The sequence below is a fragment of the Macaca fascicularis genome, chromosome 4 (genome assembly GCF_037993035.2).
Source record: "Macaca fascicularis isolate 582-1 chromosome 4, T2T-MFA8v1.1".
In the NCBI taxonomy this organism is placed as follows: Eukaryota; Metazoa; Chordata; class Mammalia; order Primates; family Cercopithecidae; genus Macaca; species Macaca fascicularis.
Window position 1 is genome coordinate 3976150 of NC_088378.1, and position 26098 is coordinate 4002247.

Consider the following 26098-nt stretch of genomic DNA (forward strand, 5'->3'; position numbering starts at 1 on the left):
TTTTGGGGCAGAGTCTCTCTGGGTTCATTTCCTCTTTCTCAGGCTGCCTTAGAGGTTGGTATTATTAGATAGGAGAGCTCCAGGTAAGTCAGGCCTTAGAGGTTTCAGATGTTTAGTTAGGGAAGACATAATGCAAAATTAAAGCAAGTGCCTCTGAGATTGTCATGCAAATGGAATCGCAATATTGTTAAATGACATAAATACATTCACCCACAACACAGTGAAACTGATTGTCACTTATTTATCACTTTCACTTGGGAGGCGATGGTATCACTAGAACTCCTTCTGATGCATCACAGCATCAAGAATTCTCTTGAAGCAGAACCATCCATGTATCCAGGGACACACGTTCCAGACACATCTGTGCATTCCATGGAGCTGGCTCTGGGCTTGTCTGTGTCTCCCCCACCTCACCCCTACCCCACCTTTGTCAGCACGCTGTGGCTCTTTCCTCCCTCCTGGCCTGTCCTCCTCACCTGTGATGCCGCCTGCTGCCCTTGTTCATCCCAACCTCCCTACACACAGCCAGCCCCTCCACCGAGCCTCGTTCATGTTAGATCCACCAGCACCCCCTGTTCTGCAGCAGTCACAGCCCCCAGGGTGAGCTCAAAACCTAAGTTTGGGAGGCATGTTCCATTTTGGTTTGTGGGATCTGCATTTCTTCCTTATAGTTATGGTTCATAGAGATGACTGCTCTTTCAAAGGTGATTGTGGTCTATTAGATCATTTCCAATGTCTCTATACTTCTTTCTCTAGTGCTAGTCAAAAGTGACTTGCAGATGGTATGGAATGTCTTTGTGAGATAGAAAGAACACAGATAGGATCAGAAAAATCTGCCTCCCAACCCTCCACGGCCATCTTCTGGCTGTGTAACTTTACCTCCCTAACTCTTTAAAGTAGCCCAACACCTACCTGCCAGGATTGTCTTCAGAATTACGTAAAATAACACGTACCGAAGTCTCTAGAATAGAGCATGTCACATAATAGACTCACCAAAGGTTAGCATCTCTTCTTTCTTTTTGGCATGACTAAAGTAGCCTAAATAAATAAATATTTACAATGCATGACTTGATAACATAAACGTTTATAATATTCTATTACCTCCAAAGCATAAAACAATTACTGAGACAAAAGAAATACAGTATTTTCTAAATTCCAAGACAAAAATAAAAAACTTACCAATAAAGAAGAAGGTGTCTGTTCCACAAACCAGCAGCCACAGTTTTTTCTCTTAAATGTCAGACTTTGAAAAGGTTGAGATTTCTGTTCACCAGCGTATACATGCGGGCCCTCTCTTACTGATGACCACGGAGTCCTGGGGACCTTCCTGTGCTCCCAGCCCAGCTCTCCTCTCCGGCCGCACTGCTGCCTCCTTCACCCATACACTGGGTGGTGTGCTGGGCTGCCCTCCTCACCACAAGTTTTATTCCTCAGCACATACTTCAGATCACAGAAAGAAGACAAATAAGGTGGAGGAAGGAAGATGGGTTGATGTAACTAGGTCACTTGGTAATTTCAATTTCAGATGTAAATTTTTCTTTGTTTCAGAATTATTGATCTGTGGAATATTTCTTGATTCTTGGAAATTATGAATTAATTCAAATGATTGTAAAGTTCTCTGAAAGGCTCTACAGGTTTCTTAAGAGAATTTAAAAAACCTGAAAATACCATATGACGTATGCTTTATGAGTAAACACATAGTGAATAGAGAATCAGTATCCCACCAATATCCCACTGCAGGTCAGTGGCAGCCACAAAAGAAGGCATACCCCAAGTGTAAAGGAGAGTTTCCACCCTCAAAATACTCATGTTGTTTTGTTAGCCATTTTCTACAATCTGTGGCCTCATGTCACAACTTAACTGATTTGAGGACACAGAAAACCCTGAGTTTCCATACTCCCAAGGCAACTGTCAGCCCTCAGTTTAAGAATAACCTCGTAATTTGAGGGGAAATCTAGGTTACCTTCTCCACCTAGGTCTACAATAAACAAGCTATAAATCCCCTAAGGAAAGTCCAAAAATTATCTCTTGATAGGCAAAGCCAACAGCTTCTGCAGGGACAGAAGTGAGAGTCTACAACTCTAGTTCGTCCACCCCTCTCCTTCCTTTTTCAAATGATTATAAATCATTTTTCAAATGATTATAAATAATTTTTCAAATGATTATAAATAGCATTGTTAATGCATTTGTAATACAATTTAGAAAGTACTTATCATGTTTATTATTTCATTTAATCCTGACAAACAATTTTGGGAAAATGGACATTGTGACTTTCATTTTGTAGATGGAAAGAAATCAGCACAAAATGCGTTGAGTAATCTCCCAAGAAGGTATGAGCCAGGAGTAGTGAATTCAGAAAATAAGCCCTAGGTCTTCCACGTCCTCTTTGTACTACACGGCAGTTCAGTGATTCCTCCAGTAAACACTTCCTGATGCCCACTGTGTGCTGGGCACCGCTCCAGGCACAAGGGATACAGCAGTGACTAAAACAAGTAAAAGTCTTGGCCTCATGGGGTTTCCATTCTAGTCACGCAACACAGGTAATAACCAAAAAAAAAAAAAAAAAAAGAATGAAAAGATGTGTAGTATGGAAGTTGGCCAATACCATGGAGAAAAATCAAGCAGGGAAGTAGGTGGGGATTGTTGAGTCTGTTGCCATTTCAATGAGGGTGAACAGGGGAGGTTTCACTGAGAATGCGGCATTTAAATAGAGCCCCTGAAGAGGGGAAGGAGTGAGCCACATGTGTACCTGGAGGAAAAGCACCTTGGGTGAAGTCCTCGATGGAGAATTTGCCTGACATGTTCAAAGCAATGAAGGAGCTCAGTGAGGGTGAGGTGAGCCAGGGAGGGATGAGAGCTGCAGTCAGAGACTAGGGGCTGGTCGCAGGGCCTCATAGTCCGCTGCATGACTTTGCCTCCTCCAGAGGAGACGGGATGCTACTAGAACTTCGGAGTGACATTATCTGACTTCCATTCTAAGATGACTCTGTCAGCAGTGTTGAAAATGGTTTCAAGGGATTTCAGGCAGAATTAGGAAGACATCCGGGTAAGATATGAGGGGAGTGTTGTGGAAACAAAGTCAACAGGATTTACTGGCAGACTGGATGTGAGATTTGACAAAAGGACAAGCATAGAAGATGGGTCCAGGTCTCTGGCCTGTGCAGTAAAAGGTGCTCATTCAACACGATGGGAATATGAGGGGGAGGCGGGTCCGGGGTGGGAGGGTGTGTTCACAGGAAGCCGGTTAAGAAATTGAGACATTAAAGCAGCCCCCAGAACATCCCGGTGCATATTCACAGGAACCAAGACATGGAACCAACCGACGTGTGCATCGGCAGAGGAATGGGTGAGGAAAATGAGTTGTCTATACCCGTGGAATGCGACCCAGCCAGAAAACAGAAGGAACTCCTGGCGTGCTCCGTAGGATGGGTGGAACTGGAGGACGTTACGCTAAGTTAAACAAGCCAGGAAGAGAAAGTTAAACGCCGCATGTTCTCACTCATGTGTGGAAGCTAAAAAAAAAAAAAGTGGATCTCAAAGAAGCAAAAAGAGAACAGAGGATGCTAGAGGCTGGGAAGGGGAGGAGGAAGAGGATAGGGAGGGTTTTGTGAAAGGACACAAGATCACAGCTAGACAGGAGGAATAAGTCCTTGTGTTCCACGCCACTGCAGGATGATCAGAATTTATGTCATATCACTTAAAATGGCTAGAAGGAGGATATTGAACTTTCCCAACATGAAGAAATGATAAGTGTTTGAGGTGATGGATATACCAACCACCCTCCTCTAATCACGGTACATCACACCTATTGAAGCATCACTATGTACACCATAAATATGTACAATGATTATTTGTCGATTAAAAATAAAGACTAGGCTGGGCCTGGTGGCTCACGCCTGTAATCCCAGTACTTTGGGAGGCCGAGGCAGGCAGATCACGAAGTCAGGGGATCGAGACCATCCTGACCAACAAGGTGAAACCCCAGCTCTACTAAAAATACAAAAATTAGCCAGGCGTGTTGGCATGTGCCTTTAGTCCCAGCTACTCAGGAGGTTGAGGCAGGAGAATCGCTTGAACCTGGGAGGTGGAGGCTGCAATGAGCCGAGATTGCACCACTGCACTTCAGTCTGGGTGACAGCCTCTGTGTCAAAAAATAAATAAATAAACAAAATAAAGAATAAACAAGAAGATTCCAGTGCAGATATCAGGTGTGCTCAGTGAGAAATGGAATTGAAGGTGGAGCTCTGGCAGGGGGCGTGCACTGAGGAGCCACCAGCATGCAGATGGATGAGGTCACCGAGGCAGCGAGAGCAGTGGGCCAAGAGGAGCAGGCGCCTCCAGATGGAGAGAACGTCCTGCTATGTCAATGCTGCTGACCACAAGCAGCATAAAACTGAAAATTGACCACTGCATGTAGCAACTTGAAGATCACTGTGGTCTTGGAGTAAGATCAAGCTTCAGAGCCCCCACCCAGCAGCCCTTGAAGACTTGGAGAACCCACAGGGCAGGCACATCTGGGCCCCGCCCCACCTGGCACACACCTGGCAACCAGATGAGCTTCTCGTGCCGCGTGGGGTCATGCTCGATGGCGTGGTGGGGTGTGGGAGGATACCTGACTGGGAGAGGGATAAACACAGGAAAGAATGTAAATATTTATTCCAGAGAGGCTGTGTGAAGAGAAACAGACATGGGTCTCAGCTGGAGATGACACTGGAGCAAAACATATTTTGTTTAAGATTGGGTCATATTGGTAAGAATGACCCCGTAAAGAGGAAAATGCTGACTGTGAAGGAAAGAGAAGGGAGAAGTGTCTGTCAAGTAGACAAAGGGGCAGCCACTCAGTGCACCCCCTGGAGAAGGGGCTGTGGCAGGGATGGGGCTGGTCTCCCCCGTGGCAGGTGAGGAGGCGGAGCCCGGGGGCACAGAGGCTGGGAGACAGGTGAGTGTGTTGGTGAGCGGCCATGGGAGCTCTCTTCTGATTGCTCCTATCTTCTCAGGGAAATAGGGAAACAAGGCATCCGCTGAGGGGGAAGATGGAAAAAGAGGCATCCTAGTTTTCAGAAAAAAGGAAAAGGAATAAATCAGTCATCCAGGAAGAGAGAGAAGCAAGGGGCTAGAGAATTCTAACTGCCCAGTCAGCAGCCATAAACGTAAAATGAAGCAGTCGCCACGATGTTCTCTCTCTTTTCAGACGCATTCAGTTATGTAGGTGCAGTAGCTGAGTAGGAGGAGAGGTGAATTCAGCAAGGGCTGTGGTTTAGCCAACTGAGTAAGACAGAGAAGGGGCTGGGGACTGAGGGCGGGGTGATACACGTATTGCATTGCATTCTAACCCTCCAAAGACTACCTAGTCCCCAGAACATTCTAGCGGTGGCCCAATGACAGATTAGTTAAAAGGCAGTGGGATGGCCAGGCGCGGTGGCTCAAGCCTATAATCCCAGCACTTTGGGAGGCCGAAGCAGGTGAATCACAAGGTCAGGAGATCAAGACCATCCTGGCTAACACGTGAAACCCCATCTCTACTAAAAAATACAAAAAATTAGCCGGGCGAGGTGGCGGGCGCCTGTAGTCCCAGCTACTCGGGAAGCTGAGGCAGGAGAATGGCGTGAACCTGGGAGGTGGAGCTTGCAGTGAGCTGAGATCCGGCCACTGCACTCCAGCCTGGGCGACAGAGCGAGACTCCGTCTCAAAAAAAAAAAAAAAAAAAAAAGCAGCGGGATGCTCCCCATCTGGTTTCAGACATGGGGTTTATCCAACCCAGGGCATTGTCTCTAACTTGGTTCCAAGGACTATATCAGGATGGGATGTCATTGTCCTTGGTGTCAACTACAAATGTAAGAATACTGTTGATCAAAACCCTTGCTTCCTTTAAAAATGGATGGTGGTTTTTATCACCCATAATTTATTTAAATTTCCCATTATTTTTGTTAATTTTGCCCCTGCCACATCTCAGGAAAATTAATTATGAAATTTTATTAGATTGGTGCAAACATAATTGAGTTTTTTGCTATTAAAAGTAATGGCAAGAACAACAATTAGATTTGCACCAACCTAATACTATCATCTATGAATGCAGCACTTCATTCCTTTTAACCCCCACTTATTTTACTCACACACCAAGTCCATTCTAATACTCTGATATTTAGTCAGCAAGCCCACGTTCAGTACAGTCAGAGCCCAAATAATAACTAGTGCTGCCAGTCTCTGCCTCTTTACAGAGTGCTATATTTGTGGAAAAGTGAAAATGCTAAGCAAAAACTAACAAGTTTCTTGGGAATCCTTGGGTGGTACAATAGATAAGAGAAGTAACTGTGGGCTTATCTGTTCCTTATTGATAAGGATTATCTGCTAATGGATGCTTTTGAATCTGCTAATGTAGGCCCACAGGTCAATCTAGGCTGGAGTTGGAGAGATATTACTGGCATAGTATAATAACAGGAATTTAGAGGCAGAAATTTCTCATATTTAGTTTCAGGTTGTCCTGGCCTTTGCTACAACATAGGCATCCCTCCACCATCCCCACACATTAAGTAAAAGTCTATTGCATGATTGTGACATATGCTGGATGGGCTTTAGAGGAGTGAATTTCATAATCAGACGCCTCGAGTAGAAAGAGGAGTGTGGCTTAGGGGCCATGAGTAATGCTAGAAACTGGGGAACAGCAGCACACAAGCAGCAGACACCAGATATCAGATATCCCCAAGCTCCAAGCTCCACACTAATACGTGAGACCTCATTTCCCTAGAAATGTGTCTTTCCACGCTCCACATCCCAGTGGGAGCTTCTGAAGCTCTCCCAGTAAGTGTGAAGTTGGAGGGAGGTGTTCAGCTCTTCTCCTTACACTGGCTCACTGGACTTTTTACCAACTGGGGTAATTTAGTCATCTGTGTCCCCGGAAAGGAAGAGTGCTAGTCAAGGGACAGCCTCTCAGACATCACACTGGGCACTACAGTGATGCTTTCATTGCTGAGCAAACAGGATTAGAAAGTTGTGTTGTTTTGAAAAGACACACGTGGATCAGAGGGTGGGAAATAAATCCTCCAGTCTCAAAGGGGCCTGTGTTCTTGGAGTTGTTCCTGCAGATCCAGGCATCCAGAATTGAAATTCCTTACTATTAAGGAGAAGGCTGAACTCTGTCGAGGCTTCCTTGGATTTTTTTTTTTTTTTTTTTTAGAGACAGTATCTCACCATGTTGTCCAGGTTTGTCTTGAACTTCTGAGTTCAAGTGATACTTCTGGGATTTTAAGTGTGAGCCACTGCACCCAGCCCTTCTTTGGATTTTTAAGCAACATATTTGATTATCTTATTCAAACCATTTACTTGATGACTTGAAAAGAGGCCAGCTTTCTGTGGGTCTGAGGACAAGATGAGAATTCCCAGAGTGGCCCAGGCTAGATAACCCTGCTCCCAGGCTCTGATGACCAGAGGTGCTGTGAGCCCCAAGTGGCTTCCGTGGATCAGGATCCCCTGAATGAGGCTATGGGGCACTAGGGGGAAACATCAAAAGGAGACTAAGGAGGCCCCAATTGGGAAACCACAGAGCAGGTCCCTGGATCTGGGGGTCAAGCTCTTGTTGGTATTTATAGCCTGTCCACTGAAGACCAAACATGCATGAGCTGAGTTGCCAGTCATGCACAGCGTGACTAAGGTATTACATGACCTATGTGGTCTTAAAGTTGGGCACGCTTATCCTCACTTCATCATCAATTAGGCAGCACATTCAGGCCTAGACCTGAGCAGGCCTGGAACCATTGGTAAGTTGCATACACAGTTTGCTCACATTTCCAGCATGTTTAGCTCTATCTCAACCCAACCCCATGGCTCCTTGGGCATTTTCTGTGCAAACTGATGAGGGTGAGAAGACTTAGCCTCAAAGAGCTCACAGTTCACTGTGCTGGCCCGAGCTGGAAGTGGACATGGGGCCCAGTTCAGAGCATTCTGAGGTGCAATAGAGGAGAAAGATCATCTCGGGGAGGATGAGCACACATGATGGTTGGCCTGCCAGGGCCTCCCGTGAGAACCTCAGTTCATACCTGCTCAGGGTCAGTGGCTTCACCAGAGAGATGCTCAGGATGGGGAACGAGTGTCAGGGAGATTGGAGAAGGGTGTGTGTGGATGGACTGCTGCTCTTCAAATGGGCCCAGCACAAAAAAAATCATCCCATGCAATGCCCTACAGGAGAGGCCCACTGCAAAATCATTGGAACAGCAGGCTCTGCTTTGACCATGCCAGCCGGCTCCTATTGCCAGCCATGCCAGCGGGCAAGGCAGGGGACTCAGTTATGGTCGGGCTTCCCTTCACCAAGATTGACTAACACCTTTGCTCAACTTGCCAAACCTGAGCCCCCGCTGTGGTACTGCAACGTGGGAAACACCAGACAGCCGCCTGGAGTCAGGCCAATTACATGGGCTTCTTCCAGCACGGAAGGGCAGATCTCTGTTCTCACTACAATAGACCCTGATTCTGAGTTTGGATTTGCTTTTCCTGCCTGTCGTACCTCTGCTCATCTCAGCAGAGTCCCTGAATGCCATGATGACCGTGATGATATCCCATTGAATGTAGCTTCCAAGAAATCCAGCTCCCTGTGAATGGGGTAAAGCTGTGTGGTGATAGCCAGCAGGCTTATCCCATCCTCACCAAATCCAAGTGACTGGCATTAAAGAATGCTGGAATCAACTATGGAAGACCTATTTATAGGATTAACTGGGGCACAGCACCTTGAAATGTTATGATGCAATCTGTATCACGTATAAATGCTCCAAGTCAATCTCCATGGCTAAAATTCATGGTTCCAGGAACCAAAAGAGTGTAATTCTTCATGAAATTACATCTGCTAAAACATCCTCAAAATTGCTGTATCCCATTCCTGAATCTCTGGGGTCTCCAAGGCTTTAGTTCCCAAGGCAGAGTCCTTCCACCTGGAACACCAGCATGCTTCCAACAAGTCTGGAGCTGAGGCTGCCACTGAGGTGCCGACTAAGGCTGCCCACGCTGCTCTGCAAAGGTCCTGTGGAGGGTGACTCTGCAGGCTGAGGGACGTACCCTTGGCTGCCATGGAGAAAATCGGGTTTCTCTACGAAGTGGAGCCAGAAGCAATATGAGTAGACATTTTGATGGGGAAGATCCCTGGAGGCACTGCCGTGTGCAATGGAAAAGGTGACTGGAAGATGATTAGAACAGAATTATTATGGGCTGAATGTGTCCCTCACCCAAAGGATGTCAAGGTCCTGACCCCCAGTATCTGTCCCAGATGATCAGGTTAAAATGAGGTCATGAGTGTAGTCCTAATATCCCATAGGACCGGTATCCTTGAAAGAAAAGAAAATTTGGATACAGATACACAAACACACATTTGAGGAAATCAGCGAGCTGCAAGCCTAGGAGAAGGGCCTGGAACAGATCCTTGCCTCGTGGCCTTAGCAGGAACGAACCCTGCTGACATCTGGACCTCAGAGGCCTGGCCTCCAAAACTGAGATAATAAAGGTCGGCTGCCTAAGCTGCCCAATCTGGGGTACACTGTTATGGCATTTGTCTGTTCAGACCGTCATAACAAAGGACCTTTGACCATGTGGCTTAAGAACAGCAGTTCAGCCTTCGCAGTTCTGGGGCCTGGAAGTCCGAGATCAAGGTGCTGCAGATTGGGTGTCTGGTGAGGGCCACTTCCTGGTTTATAGATAGCACCTTCTCCCTGTGTCCGCACATGGCGGAAGGGATGAGCCGACTCTCTTGAGCCTCTTTTATAAAGGCCCCAATCCCATTCATGAGGCTCTGCCCGCATGATCTAATCACCGCCTGCACTTTCCACTTTCTAATACCATCACCTTGGGGGTGAGGGCTACAACATATGAATTTTGGGGAACACATTTAGCCCACTGCACTCACACAGACAGTACTCAGAGAACCAGAGAATGAAAGTTTGGCTCTCCACCCGGTAAAGAACCTTGACCTCCTGAGAGGCTGGTTGAGGGCAAGGGAAACAGAAACTCATCTGCAACCACAGACACTTAGAGATACCCCACACTTCCTTGTTGGGAGTCAGAGTGCAGGTGTACCAGTCCTGAGTGTCCAAGCACAGTTCCTGCTTGGCAAATGGTGGGAGAGCCTCACTCCTTCCCTTAGGGATGGACTAAGAGACTGAGAAGGAGGGACAGTCCTTTCAGCAAATTATTATGACAAAAAATAAAATCACTCAGGTCCTCTTCCTGCCATACATTGGTAGCAGCACCCATTCACCTTCTCCAAGGCCACCCTAATATCACTGAGGCCAGACAGCATGGTACTGCACCCCCTGCACAGATGGCTGCAACCCCCAACCTGGAACCTTTTCCTCCCACCACATCCAACACTCTAGGGGAAACATTGCTCATTTGTGACTCCTCATCCCCCTCAACACTGACCTTGATGTCAATGTTGACAGAAGATGTGAACATAGTGCTGAGATATGCAGTGATGTGGACAAGGACAAAGTGCTGTCTTCACTATCTCATCAGGTCACTGGTATCAACTTCATGGCCCCAAAGCTTCACTGAGAAATCCCTGGCATGCAGCCAATTGACTAACAGGAGAAAAGGTAAATGTATTTAATGTGTATACACAGGAGCCTTCAGAATGAAAACTCAAGGGTACTGGGGAACTTGTCTATGTTTATGCTGAGCTTCAACAAACTATCAACAGCTGTGTAGAAGGGGAATTGGACAAAAAGAGCAGGATGGAATGCTGATGGACTGAGTGGGGAACCAGGGCCTGCTGGCCTGGAAGTACTGGAGAACGAATACCTCACAAAGCAGCAGCCTCCACTTAATGTCTGTTGGGCCTTTGGTGTATAAATATCCCCACTCCCTCCCTTTGGGTGGGGAAAGTTCATGGTGCATTTTCTACCCTGGCTTGGCCAGAGTTCCCATGGGGAGTCAAGCCCAGGTATCCCCCTGGGAGCTTTCCTGGGCCATGCCCCTTTCATCAGGGACCCTCCTTTCCCACCCTCACCCTCACTTTCCAGGACCCTGGTGATGCCTCCCAGGTAACATACCCACACTCAAATGCAGGGGCTGCTGCCAGCAAACCCCAAACTAAGGCAGAACTTAGGAAACTTGTAAACACTGCCTGTTCCATCCTGGGATCAACATATGCTTTTATTGTTCTAATAGTACATTTTTTTTCAATACACACACACATATTTTACAGGTAAGCCTTTTGTTTTGGTTTGCTGAAATACACATTGTAAATATGCCGGTGGGATGCTGGCAGAGTGAGCAAAAGAGCCACTTGGAAATAAACTTTCTTTATGTTTGCTGAAGAAACCAGTATTAGTACCAACATTCATTTATTGTGAAGGAATAAAATGCATCCAATTTTTCCCTCCTGTAGCCAAATGGAACTGTGCTGTAGAACTCAATTATTTTTAAATGAGAACTGTCCATCACCACTGACACCGGAATTATAAAGACTTGAGAATGTGCTACATGAGAGGAATCTGGAGATTCAGTATGAACATGAACAATCAAGCCTTAGTCATTGTAATCATCATGGTAATTACTTCCTTTAATGCATATTGCAATTTGATTATTTAGAAATATTACCTGCTGGTACCTATTATTATGCTTTGGACTGACATACTTATTAATCAAAAGCAAAGTTTTAATTATTAGAATGAAAAGGTTCAGTCTTTCATCCATTCCTGCCTCCACCTCTCCTGAGGAAGGGTGCCAAGGTGAAGCCTTACTTAAACTCTGACTAAGCTGGACATGGTCACTGTCATTCCCAAATATAATCCTATTATTTCTTGGGATTAAATTTCTAAGCATCTGTCACATTAAGACATTCAGACAGGGGCCACTCAGAGCTCAGAGTCAATTTTTCAGTGGTTTTTGCCTGTTTCTGTATGTTAGTGCTCCACAAAGAACAAATGATCAAATAAAATGAAAAGTTAATAATTAAAAATCAATGAAAAGGGGATCTGGCCCCAAATATCTGATGTTAAAGAGACAAATGATGATAAAAATAAAATATTGATTCCATTGGTAGACAATTCAATCACCAAACATATTTCAATGAACGTAGTTCTGTCCTTTTATGGAGAATATTCAAAACTCTTCAAAACAAGATAGTTTCTGGCAAACCTACCTTTCTGTGTTTCTCTTTTAGTGACTTTAAAACATTTTTCCTATCATTATTATGTTTTACAACTCTACATTTAAGGTAGGCAGAAAATATAAAAGAAGCTATATGTGACCAGTTTGCTTTTTACTATCCGAAGAGCACAGTTGGGAGGCTGAAGCAGCTCCAGCTTGGACGTTAATCTGCCATGTTGACTTCTAATTAACCCCTGTTCCAGGAAGGCCTCTAAGATTTCTATTTTATGTACTGTTCCCTGGGTAAGATCTTTTGCTTGCTTGGGTAAGATCTAAACCCTGCCCTTAGGTCAATACAACTTTGACAATAACCCCTGCCTTTGGGCAGGTTCACATAGCACTCTTGCCTTTCCCTGGGGATCTATTTCAATTGTCCTACACATCCCTTCCCTATGCTGTAGAAGCCCTGGACCTGGGGGGTCATAGCCCAGGGTGCCGCCATGTTGTTTCATGGCTGCCCAAGACCATGGGTTCTGTTTGTAAGTCCCTATTAAATGTTTCTTCCTGAGAAACCAAATTTGTCAGCCTCCTTCTTTGACTTCTCAGCTTCCTTGGACTTTGGGGGTAGGTTTGCATAGGTGTGCCCACCGCAGAACAATAATGGCAAGGATTCATTGATTTGCGGAGGCAAGAAGAATTGATACCTGCACGACGGCCCTGACAAATTTCATAGAGCATAAGTAACTTGACATAAGTAACTCCATCTTAGAAAAACACTCCATCTTATACTTCAAAAGGCACCTCGTCACAGGGACCAGATGTTTGCCTCATCAATAAAGACTGCACTCAAGCACCAGATAAGGACATTCCCAGGCACACTCTTCCACTATTGGTCTTCACCAGAGGACTCTATGGCCATAAAGAACCTAAAGAGAGCAGGACTTCACTAACTGGTAACGGCTGTTTCAACAGACACCATCTTGCCGTCACTCATGATAAGCACCCAGCATCTGTCACCAAAGGCTCTGCCCACATCAAAGATTCTTTCTTGCACAACACTGATGCTGACAACCACTCATGCCAAGTCAGGACATTCTTTTTGTCCATGTCACTCTCCTTGGACTAGCTTGTTAACCCTTTTTCCTATCCTCTTTCTCTTGGTGTTAAATGTCACTTTGTTTATTGTGGAATGTTTAATCTATAACATCTATGTATTGATTAAGTATACTATGATGTACGGTTTGCAGTACTGACTGGCTTGTGGCTTGAGCCTGTGTGCCGGTGGCTCTGACAGCTGAGTGGATGAGAAGCACTAAGAATTGCCTGCTTGGGAGCTCCATGTAGTGTATGGCTGTATGAGTAAAATAGCATCAGTAAAAGTGTGACATAGTGAAATGACACAAAAGTGTGTAGACCTGGTTATCTCTGACCTTGTGCAGCCCACAACACACATCCACCATCTAATCAGAGATGCAGGCAGATTCAGGCCCCATTAACATCCTCCCTAGCAAAAGCATCCAATCTAGAATCACACACGTTTGTTTCTCAGAGTCTCTTTAGTCCGCTTCAAAATCAGTCTGTTTCCTCTTTCCTGGGAACCACAACCTTGGCACATGGGACAATGGCAGCGTGTAGGATGTTCCTCAATTTGGGTTTGTTTCATGTTTCCTTATGACCAGACACAGGGCCAACATTTCTGACAGAAATCGCACAGAAGTGGCACTGAGCTCTCGCCATTGGTCCTATCAGGTGGTGCTCGGTTTCCACTCGTCCCGTTGGACTTGGATACCTGAATCTTCCCCCAGTCCAGACTCCCACACAGCATTTAGTCCCTAGAATTGAAATGTCTCCTGGGACCATGGCCTTCCATTCCTGGGTTACTTTCTTGGACACATAAAAGCAAGAGAAGGGGCTTTTATCCATGATCAGTTATTCTAGTTATTCCCAGTAAACGTCATTACTTAAGACTTCCTCCAAGCAGCCTGGAAACAAAGCCTGCTTTACCTGTTCACAAATGCCTTCGTCTCTCTTTTTCTCGTAAGTCTCTCTATTCACCTCCTGGGGGGTTGTGGTTTTAACTCAACAAGCCCTAAGAGTGTTAGTTGTCACCAGCCAAGGGTGGGAGTAACTGCTGTCCCCCACTCTCCATATCCTTCTTCCCTGCAGCTCGGCCTCCTCCTCTTCCTCCTTCTTCCTCTTGCTCCTATTGTATAAAAGGCAACTCAGTGTTGGCTGACACAATCACAAAAGATCAAAGATAATGAAACCACAAGGGAGTTCCCAGGATGTAAGGACTGTGGGTTGAACAGAATCGACACCCATGACTGGAGTTCTAAGAGGAGCTACGGTAGACGGGCATGCCAGGAGATGCACCCACAGCAGATGCTTTTGAGGGCTTTATCCCCAAGGGTGCCTGACATGGGGCAGCAGGGAGGGGAGCTAGGAGGTTCCCTGGAGAGTGAAGCGTGTTCGTGGAGGAACCCAGGGAGGAAAACTGCAGGGAGGCGTGGGGAGCAGCGTGGAGGTGGCTCGGCAAAGTTCGTGCCTGGAGAGTGGAATAAGGGTGTTAGACTTGGGCTTTAGAAAGCAGGTACTTTGACCTGGGGACAGGGGCACTTCCATCCTAAGAAACTTACTTCAAATTGTTAGAATAACATGCCCCAGACGTCCACATCCAGATCGGTCCTGGGAAGCTTTCCTGGGCGTTGAGGAGCAGGGCAGCAGGAGTAAGGTCCAGGGTGGAGCGCTGAAGGATGCAGAGGTATTTGCGTCAGAGAGTGACAACTGTCAGAGAGCACTCCAGGCCTGAGAGACTGTGTGACTCAGCCTGAAGCCAGAGAACCAGGTGCGGAAGAGAGAGCAGGGCTCCCCGATTATGACCTCCAGGCATCCACAGGACCCGACATTTGTGCAGGGCACGCTGGGGTTAGCAGGGGTGGTCTGGGGCACTTAGAAGAGGCTTAGTGGAAAATAATGTTGCATTCCTTTGTAGAGGAGGAAGAATTATATATGAGAAAAGTAAAACAGGAGGTATTAGGGAAGGTATTGAACTGAATCAAACTTGCAAGTGGAATCTCTTTACTTGTTAAGTGGAAAACTGAGCTTGCATCCATGAATGTAGCTTTTTATATCTGGTGTTAGGCTGGGAGTGGCTCCGTAGAATCCCCTTGATGAAGACAGCTCCCATCCACCTACCAGGGCCCTGTGTCCGGAGCGCTGGCTCCAGCACCCGGAAGGACCTGAGAAGGGGGAAAGGCACCCCTGGAGCCCGAGACAACAGCCGTCCTGAGCTCCAAAAGGAAAGCTGCGAAGAAACCCAGGCGGCCATGACTCGACATCAGGAAACACTTCAGGCCACGCTGTCTAATGAACATCCTGTGGGCATTTAGAAGTAAACGGGGCAAGCACGTCCCATGTATCGGCCCCAGCCAGCCTTGGTTCGGTTCTGGCTGGGCCTTGAGCGCTGTGCTCTGGCAGCACCACCTCCTGCAGATCTGGACTTCAGCAAAGCCTCTCCCAGATTCTTTTAAAATCCCCTGAGAGGCCGGGCCCGGTGGCTCACGCCTGTAATCCCAGTACTTTGGAAGGTTGAGGCAGACAGATCACCTGAGGTCAGGAGTTCGAGACCAGCCTGGCCAACATGGCGAAACACCGTCTCTACTAAAAATACAAAAATCAGTCAGGTGCAGTGGCGGGTGCCTGTAATCCCAGCTACTTGGGAGTCTGAGGCAGGAGAATCATTTGAACCCAGGAGGCAGAAGTTGCAGTAAGCCGAGATTGCACCATTGCACTCCAGCCCGAGTGACAAGAGTGAAACTCCGTCTCAAAAAAGTAGAAAATACACAAATAAAATCCCCTGAGATAAAATGGCCAACGTAGGCTGAATGACACTGCTGCTTAGGTAGATTCCTTGCTGATTGAGTCACTTTGTACCACCAGGAATGGGAAGTGACTTTTTTTGGTATGAAAATAATTGATTAATGAAAGCTACAGGATCACACCATTGGCCTTGTGCTGGTCAGAATTATTTTAAATCAATGAGTTGCATGAAAAAGGGAAAGCCGATTATCTAATCTGCTGAATTCTAAGATCTGTGACGGACAACAGATGCTACAGATAGTGCTCAAGATTCTATATTATCTCACGTGGTTGGAATTCTGAGCTGAAGACAATAAAATACGAAGATAAGGAAATTAGAATCACATAGGCTTCCAGGGCTCTGTCTGGAATGCTGCTGTCCAGCAGGGATATAACATGAGCTACACATGTCATTTTAATTTTTTAGTAGCCACATTCAAAAAAGCAAACTGAGGCCTGGTGCAGTGGCTCACACCTGTAATCCCAGTACTTTAGGAGGCCGAGGCAGGTGGATTACCTGAGGTCAGGAGTTCGAGACCAGCGTGGCCAACATGGTGAAACTCCATCTCTACTAAAACTACAAAATTAGCTAGGCCTGGTGGCACATGTCTGTAATCCCAGCTCTTCGGGAGGCTGATGCAGGAGAACCTCTTGAACTCGGGAGGTGGAGATTGCAGTGAGCTGAGATTGCTCCACTGCACTCCATCCTGGGCAACAGAGCAAGACTCTGTCTCAAACAACAAACAAACAAACAAAACAAAGCAAACTGAAAGTATTAATTTTCCAAATATTTTTATTTTAACTTGATATACCTAAAAGATAATACATTCAACATGTAATCAATAAAAATTATCAGTGAGATTGTTTAGATTTTTGTAGAAAGTCTTCAAAATCCGGTGGGAAGTTTATATTTATAACACATCTCAATTAAGACTAACATACTTCAAGCACTCTGTAGTCACATACGACTGGTGGCTACCATGTTGGATGGCACAGGTAGGGAAATTGGTATATGTAAAAGTGATCAGATGAAGGTCATAGGTCACAAGCCTGATATAAGTCACTGTCATAGATAATCCAGTCTTGGGCAGTGCTGGTAGTAGGGTGTATCAATTATCTATTGCCAAAACAACACTGCCAGAGACACAACCCTAAAACCTCAGTGGCACACAGTGATAACCATTCAACATTGCCCACGAGTCTCCAGGGTGGTCCTAGGGCCACTGTGACCCGGCCCAGCACACTCCCTGTCCAGTCAATTGGTCAGCCAGTGCAGGCTGGTCCAGAATGGCCTTAGCAGGAACAACTCTTGTGCCTCATGTCACCCTCACGCAGGCCGGCCCCAGCCTGCTGTCATGATGGAAGCTGGTTTCCAGCAGAGACCTGGTGGCACAGCCTGGAACTGGCACAGCCTCACTTTTCCCACATTCCATTGGCCAAAGCAAGTCTCAGGCCAAGGAAGACTTGGGTGGGGAAGCAGACACTTCACCTGCAATGGGAGCTGTGGATCACATCCCAGAGGATGGGAGTACCAGGAGCCTATTCACGGGGGCCATTGGCACCATCAATCCACCTCAACTGGGATTCCAGATGTGGACAGCAAGGAGCCCACGGAGTGCTATGCTCATCAGTCGAGAAATGCACCATTTCTTCCAGGCCTGGGCACTCTACCTTAGAAGTGATGTGAGTTGCATTCAGAAATGCAACCTGAACGGCCACACATTAGGGGCCACACCCCTCCACGGCCACACATTGGGGGCCACGTCCCTCCATAAAAAATTACAGCAAGTGAGTGTGTTTAGTCCCAAAATGAGAAAATTAGGGAGCAACATGAGGGCTACCTTCAAATTTTAAAGAGCTACTGTGTAGAAGAAAATAGTCTTGTTCTCAGTTCCCCTAATATTTCCTGAGGGTTCATTATATACTGTACCAGGAACTATGCTAGGTGCAGAGACAAAAGTAGAATAAGGGAAGTTTCCGTAGATACCAGCTCATCCAAAGGAGAACTTTCTAACACATGAAACAAGTCATTACTATCCAACAATTCACTTGCCACAGGAGAGCTCTGAAACTACTCAAGCAGCTGCACTGAAAAGGGAATTTCTTGCCCAGTTGTTGGTCACTGATCTGCCTTCTGAGGGGTCTTTCAACTCTCAATGCTATAAGCTGGTTTTACGGTGCCTGTTTGGCTTGCGGGGATATAATATATCATACTTTATGTGTACAGACACATCTAATATCTAATAGAGATATATCTAATCAGATATAACAACCTCAAGCAAACCCCAAGTTGCTAGGTGCTTAGTACATTATTTTGTTACACTGAAGGGTGAAAAAGCACCGAATGATTAAATTATCCCACATGAGACAATGGGATAAACTGGAAGTGAAACAGACTGTGGGGCGCTGGTCTGTGCAGTTCACAAAGTCCCCATTGCTGACTAACCACAGGCCCAGAGGGAAGGCACATAGACTACTATGCCCCTGCTACTGGTTAGGTTTTTCTCTTACACAGAGAAATAGCTTGACCTTATCTAGGCTGCTACAAAGCCAGTTGTTAACAGAACTAGGATTAGAATTCAGAAGTACTAGATGTCAGGTTTCTGTACAAAGAGCGATAGTATTCTACCGGAGCATTTCTGTTTCCCTACAAATACAACATATCTGTGAAACCTGAGGAATTTATAGTGGGAACTGCTGGGGAGAAGAGGGTGCTAACAATAAGTACAGGCATCGTGCACAGCTGGAGAAACTGTCTGTGGAATGCTGATCGCCGTCTCTTGGTAGAAATAGTAAGAAACCTTAGAACTGATCTTGATTCTGGAAGGCATGGAAACAGAGGACAAGCTGGCCACTGCAGAAAGTTGTAAGACCTTTCGAGGCTGGCTAGACTGCAGCTGCCTTTTGCTTGGCTGTGAGTTTGCAAAACTTTGAGGCTCTTGGAGGAAGGTAGTTAAATCTGTATCAGGGCCAAGGGCACCCCTGGGAAAAAAAGAAACACCTTTTCTTTACAGGTTTAACTAGACTAAAACCTCTCTGATGATTAGGATGGCCTCAACGGAAGCCCACTGGCCAAAAGAATATTGAGAGTTCCCAGGGGAAATAGGTCGTGAGGGAAGGAAGAGTCAACAGGAAACCAGGACTCAGGATCCTGGGCAGATTCGGCTGGTTTCAGCCCAGTCTGAGGCTCATCAGGAAGCTCTTCTCTCACCGACCATGGCACTCAGCACTCAGGGAGCGCCACTGAGCATGCGTGAGAACAGCAACCCTCAGCTCGCGGTGGTGTCAGCTTCCTTTGAAAACCCCCTCTGGTCTGTGTGCACAAGGTTCTGAACTAACCCTAGCGGATCACCATGCATGGCCCCATCTCAGTGCCTGCTCTCCGCTCCATATGAGGGAAGCAAGAGCAGCAGAGAATGCATCCCACGCAGTCAAGCCAGGGATGGGCCTCAGGCTTCCTTTCTCTGTCCACGATGCCTCTGGAAGCAGGATACGGCCCTCGAGGCGGGCTCCTGGGATTCCTGGGAATACGGGAGGGTGAGCTATGAGCAGGTGAGGGGCAGGGCAATCATGGAGACTGGACTTTTGCTCATCTGGGCAGAAGAGTGATCAGGAAATTACTCTGAATGTGAAAAGACATGGCCAGTGGGTAACCGGCAGATGTGTATCCTCCAATGCTCTGGGAGAACGCAGCCCCTGCTGGTAGCCCTGGCCCGTTTCTGTGAGGTCAATACTCACACCACGGCCAGTGTCAAGCAAGCAACCTGGTGTCACCGAAGCAGGGTTGGTAAGAGAAGCACAGCCTGCCCCAGCCGATCCTAGTGCAGCCCAGGAGAGGAGGCCGCTGCCCAGAAGATTCTGGAAACAGTTCGTCGGGGCGAAGACGCAGGCCCAGACAGTGCCTTCTGTAGGGTTCCAAGTATGGAAAACCCTAGGGGAAGCCTCTTCTATTTAGTCACAGAAAACAGGTGAGCAGTTGCCTGGAGCAGGCAGAGAAGGGGAAGGATTGATAGGAAGGGAGCTCGGGGAAGCTGGTGGGAGTAGAAGGTTCTAGATCTTGATGGGGGTTGTGGTTACACTGGAACACAGTTGTCAAAACTCACTGAAGTGGACCCTGAGAATGGATGCATTTTGCTGTATGTAAATTATCCCAGTAAAGCGGATATTTAAAAATACGTAACGCCACTCCAAGTTAATGCTGATATTGTAAGGATGGTTTTCAGTACTGGGCACAGAGCTTCAGTACTGGGCACAAGGGTAGGAGTGAGTTTCCCTGATTTTCAGTCTTTACGGAGCTTTCCCCCAGAGAGCTGCAGAGGCAGCACTGGCCAGAGTTACTTTGGAAACGCACCCTCTGTTTCTTCCTCATTGCTTTTCACTGGTTACTAAGAAGACTCGCGAAGCTCCTCTGCTGGGCCACCTCCCCCCAGCGTCAGTGCACATTGTCGCAGGTCCTGGAGGGCATCATTCAGACCCATGCTGTAAACACCCTCTGCAGGCTGAGCCCCGCGTCCGTTTCCTCGCAAAGTACCACAAACAAGGTGGTTTAAAACAACGGAAACCTACTTCCTCACCATTCGGGGGCCAGAGGTCTGAAATCGGGGTGCTGTCAGGTTTGGCTCCTTCTAGAGGCTGTGCAGGGAACCGTCCCCAGCCTTGCTTCCCATTTATGGTGGGGTCTGCAGTTCATGGCGCCCCCTTGACTTGCAAACGCATTGCTCCAATCTATGCCTCCATCTTCACAAACCCTCTGTCTCTGCGTTCTCTCCTCTTTTTATAAGGCCTGCCATGAATGCAAGATAATTTCACTTTGAGTCCCATAACTAATTGCAACGGCAAAGACTATTTCCAAATAATATTCTGAGGTTCTGTGTGAACATGAATTTTGGGGAGACACTATCCAGTTAATAATCATATTAACCGACTCCACTCCTACACGCTGTCTTCAGCCTAGAGCCTCCTGTGGTACTCCAGACGCCGGCCCCCACTTAGAGTATTCGGAAGAGTCTCAGATCTGAAGCCAAACTCAATTTCACTCCCCAGACCTGTTCCTCCAACATGTGCTGTCATCAAAGCAGCAGTCAGTCCTTCCAGCTGCTCAGGCCCCAAACCTTGCAGTCATGCTTGTATTCTTTCTTGACATCAAATACATCAGCAAATGCTCCTGGCCATCTCCGGGATGTATTAATAGTGTATACCCCACATTCATAGCCAGTCATTCTCACTCCTTCCTGCCCCAAACTTTTGCCCTCCAGAGAAGGCAAAGCTTTTAGCATGATTCAAATCATGTCTGGATTCTGTTCTGAGCTCCCCAGGCCACCCAACATGCTCCAGGATAACGCCCTGTGTCCTTTCACAACTTAGAGGCCCCATGGAGGCCTTGCCCTCCCCCTGCTCTCTTCCCCGCTGCCCTGTGTCCTTCCCGGCTCTGTTGTTTACACCAGTTGCTCCAGCAATCACACTCTGTCTAGGATCTGCTCAGACAGTCCCTGCTGTAGGGCCCTGGTCCTTGCTGCTGCTTCCCCAGGTTGCTCTCCAGAGAGCCACACTGTCGGCCCCTTGGGTGTCTCATTTCAAGCTTTCCTGGCTACCCAGCTTAAAAGAGCTTCCCAATTCCAACTCCCTTCCTGGCTCTGATGCTGCTTCCTTTTCTCCTCTGTGCTGGTCCCCACCTGGCACGTTGTTGCTAGGATGCAAGGCCCCATACAGAAGGCGTTTAGCCCACATTCCTGCCTGCCCAGGGTCTAGCAGACAGCAGGCGCTCAAGAAAGAGTTGCTGAGTGAGCATGTGAATGAAGATTTGATGATTGACATAAAAAATTAAAGAATCTGGGTTTTTGTTTTTTAAGTTTGTCTCGTTTTTTGCAACAATCTTTAGACCTAATCATCTATCAGCCTTTAGCTGATGTATAGATAGGGTGAGGTTGCCACAATCTGGGGCAGATCAGCTTTGTGACTTGTCATCTAAAAAGGGGAAGAGGTTTCAGCTTGAAAGAGAAAAAAAAAACAGTAGGCGACCTTTATGTGGAACAGTTACGTGAAGCCTCATCGGTGGCCAGGCAACTTCCTTTCCAACTTCTTCTTACTCGGGACCCTCGCCCGTGTTTACACCTTGCCAAAGACCATGGAAACTGGTAAACATCTTGCCAAATAAAGCTGTTTAGACTGACTGAACATGCAAAGACACCCTCTGGCCCTTGGACAACTACAGGTCAGGGAAATGAATGGAAGTCACATGAGACTCTACTCTTTCAAATTCCCTTTTGAAGTGGAAATTCCCTCGCTTGGTTATAGTATTAAAGGGAACAAGCCTAAGAAGTGGAATTACATGAAAAATGGGCACGCGAGGATATGAGAGTATAGATGGTGTGTGCTCATAGATGGTATAGAGTAGATGGGTGTCATTTGGATAGAGAGACACAAAACACTCTTTGCTGAACTTGAAGATGATATTGCTGGTTTAGAGCACAGCTTTGGGAATTATATCAGCATTTGAATCTTGACTCTTGACCCTACTGCTTCCTAATGGGGTGATGTGTGTAAAGTTCTTAATCTTTCTGAGCCCTACCTGCCTCATGTGTGCTATATAGAGATGCTGGTACCTCAAAGGCCTGCGTCTGACACATAGCGGATGGTGAAAATTGGAGAGCTGGAGGAGGAAAGGCACATAGGTCATGCCTAAGTCATGAGAACATACGAACAACAGAAATCAACAATAGAAATCTAGCTTCACTTGATTGATCCAGCTTGTCAGAAGATCACTAAGAGATTCCATTCAACAACTAAACCGCCGTTCCACACTATGATTGCTGACTTGAGGCTGGTAACACCTTTTGGGAACCATTTCGTGGGAACGTTCACAGGAAAATTTCTCCTTTGGGTACAAGGTTTTGAGATACAATCTCTGTATCAATGAGTACTTTACATACAGGAACCCCAAAATGGAGGAAGTAGGCTATGGAGGAACAAGAAAAGAAGGGAAAAACAAAGCAGCCACAGAGGCGAGGTGGCTGCTCCCCTTCCTGCCACCTGGAGGAAGTTGGAGGCTAGTTCTGGAGACATCAGAGTTTCTATTACTTTGGTTACTTGGCGGAGCTTAAAAACTTCCTCTTGAGTGGAAGAAAGAAAATCCTTTCTGTGTTGCTCCCTGGAGGGAAGGAGACCACACTGACTCTTGCTTCCATTTGAGCTTTCCTTTGAGCTCAAAGGAAGCCATTTCCCACGATGGTTCCCCAAGCACAATCCCACAAGGAGCCCATCCCTGGCCCACAGCTCCTTGACTACAATCCCCGCATCCCATTCATCACCCTTGCCACTGCCCCTATTCTTTGTGACTTGGCTCAACACTGGTGACTTCTTCTGCTGCCGTATTCACCTCCAGTCTGAGACTCAGGAGCATGTGGCCACCTGGTGCCACAGAGGTGACACACACATGGCCCAACGCCAACAGGGGTCGCTTAAAATACATTGCTGATCTGCGGCCTATGTCTGGAGGAAAGGGGCCAGTGGGATCCTACAGTGACCCGAGAGGCTCCTATTCTGAACCACAGAGAGCACCACACCAAGAGGCTGGTGTGATCTGCCGCTGGGCCCACAGTTCTCATGGGCCCCCTGCGTGTGGAGCAAAAGGTCCTTAGATCAAAGACATCCAGTGTTCTGGTGGGTTCCTGTTTCTTCACACTGACCACTTCAATAACGCAACCTGATTCACAGGATGGGGATTTTCTTGGCTTTGACCAAGGCTGCAGTCTCTCCAGAGCCGAAAACTCAAGTTACTTCTGCCTGGTTCTGGCCTACCCTGACTCAGCTCAGCCATTAACCAGTAAAACTAGTATCTCCCGTTCTAGAGGGAGGTCGTCATCCTGGTGGAGGGCCATGCCTCAGGATCTGCACCCCTGTGTTTAATTCTCCAAGAAGGTTACTGCAGCTGAGGTCAGCTTCTTCCCAGAGAAGCGAAACCTGTTGACTTCAGAGGCTGCTTGTTAAACAGAGAGGCATTACCTCCAGGAGATGTGTGACATCAGGCTTTTCAGGGGTGGTGCCCAGACAGCTCAGAAACTTTGCTTAACAAACTCTTCCAGGTGATTCTGAGATTAGCTACATTTGAAAACCACAGAATTAAATGATGTTAGTTTTTTCCCGTCAAAATTTAAGTTTCATATTGACCTTTGAACTACTTATACTGAAAACATTTCAAACATTGATAGCTCATTGACACTAGCAACCGATCTGAAATTATTACTTTGTCTTTTAAAAACTGGCAATTTTGGAATATTATCATTCCTTAGTAGTTTGCATTTATGACATTATATACTTCCAACTCCTTCTTCCACTTTGTGCAAATGCTTTCAAGTATCGTATTTCTACATCTGTCATAAACCCTGTTTACTATTTTTAATTTAGTCAACAATCTTTTTTTTTTTTTTTTTTTGAGACAGAGTCTCACTCTGTTGCTCAGGCTGGAGGGCAGTGGTGCCATCATGGCTGACTGCAACCTCAACCTCCCAGGTTTAACCTCCTTGCCTCAGCCTCCTGAGTAGCTGGGACTACAGGCATACACCACCACACCCAGTTAATTTTTGTATTTTTTGTAGAGACAGGGTGTCACCATGTTGCCCAGACTGGTCTCAAACTCCTGAACCCAAGCCATCTGCCCGTCTCAGCCTCCCAAAGTCAGGGATTACAGGCATGAGCCACTGCATCTGGCCACCATAGTTAACAGCCTTTTAAAGAATCAGCCATGAGAAAATGTTTTTCATATCCACTTTTACTATTTCTAGTGCTCACTTCTCTGTATAACCCCAAATTCTTATCTGGTATAATTTTCCTACAGCCTAAAGAACTACCTTTAACATTTATTGTAGCACAGGTCTCTCAGCAATGAATTATCTTAGTTTTTCAGGGTCTGAAAAGGTTTTATTTTTGCCCTTAATTTAAAACAATATTTTTACTGGATCTATAATAGAATAATAGAATTCTGGATTAATAGTTTGTTTCAGTACTTTAAGATGTCAGTTCATTAACATTCAGCTTACATGTCTGACAAGAAATCTATTATGATTGTCTTTCTTCTTGGGTATGTAATGTCTCCCACAGACCCCAAATGCATTTTACATTTTCTCCTTATCTTTGGTTTTTAAAAGTTTGATTTTATGTGTCTACGTGTTTTTTGTTTTGTTTTGTTTTGTTTTTTGTATGGAGGTTTTTTATTTGTTTTTGTATTTATACTGTTGAGATTCCCTGAGCTTCACAAACCTGAGGTTTGCTGTCTTGCATTATATTTGCAAATTATCTCTTTAAATATTTCTTCTGTTTTATTCCTTGTTGCTTGTTTGTTTGTCCTGGGACTCCAATTGCATGTATGTTAGATGATCTCACAGCTCTTGGAGGCCTTGCTAGACAGAGTTTTTCGCTCTATTTTATGTTTTTGTTGTTTTGTTTGTTTGTTTGTTTGTTTTCTGTTTTTTCTGAGACAGAGTGTCACTCTGTCACCCAGGCTAGAGTGCAGTGGTGCAATCTTGGCTCACTGCAACCTCTGCCTCTGGGTTCAAGCGATTCTCCTGCCTCAGCCTCCCAAGTAGCTGGGACTACAGGCATATTCCCCACACAGCCTGCTAAGTTTTGTATTTTTAGTAGAGATGGGGTTTCACTATGTTGGCCAGGCTAGTCTTGAACTCCTGACCTTGCGATCTGCCTGCCTCAGCCTCCCGAAGTCCTGGGATTACAGGCATGAGCCACCGTGCCCAGCCTATTTTATGTTCTTCATGTGTTATTTTATGTGATTCCTGTTGACCTATCTTCAAGTTTCTTAATCTTTCTTCAGCTGAGACTGGTTCATTGATAAACTTTCTGAAGGAATTCTTTGTGTCTTATATCTTTTTTGTAGCATTCCCACATGTCTTTTATAGTCTTTATCTCTTGCTGAAATTTCCCATCTGTTCATGTATGTCATATGCCTTTTCCTCTAGATCATTTAACAAATTATTCAGATTTGTTTTGTTTTGTTTTGTTTTTTTGAGATGGAGTTTTTGCTCTTGTCTCTCAGGCTGGAGTGCAATGGTGCAATCTCGGCTCACTGCAACCTCTGCCTCCTGGGTTCAAGCAATTCTCCTGCCTCAGCCTCCCTAGTAGCTGGGACTACAAGCACCCAGCACCACGCCTGGCTAATTTT

The 26098-nt window shown here is 46.3% G+C and overlaps 1 protein-coding gene across 3 annotated transcripts in view; it reads right to left on the reverse strand.

Moving 5' to 3' along the window:
- The window catches only part of CCR6 (C-C motif chemokine receptor 6), a 28493-nt gene extending 27094 nt beyond the window's left edge, over nucleotides 1-1399 (reverse strand). For all 3 annotated transcript variants that reach the window (XM_005551442.5, XM_045391726.3, XM_015448490.4), the window contains exon 1: nucleotides 1180-1399. The gene's annotated coding sequence lies outside the window, so the exon portion shown is untranslated. The remainder of the gene's footprint in view (nucleotides 1-1179) is intronic.
- Nucleotides 1400-26098: the final 24699 nt, after the last annotated feature.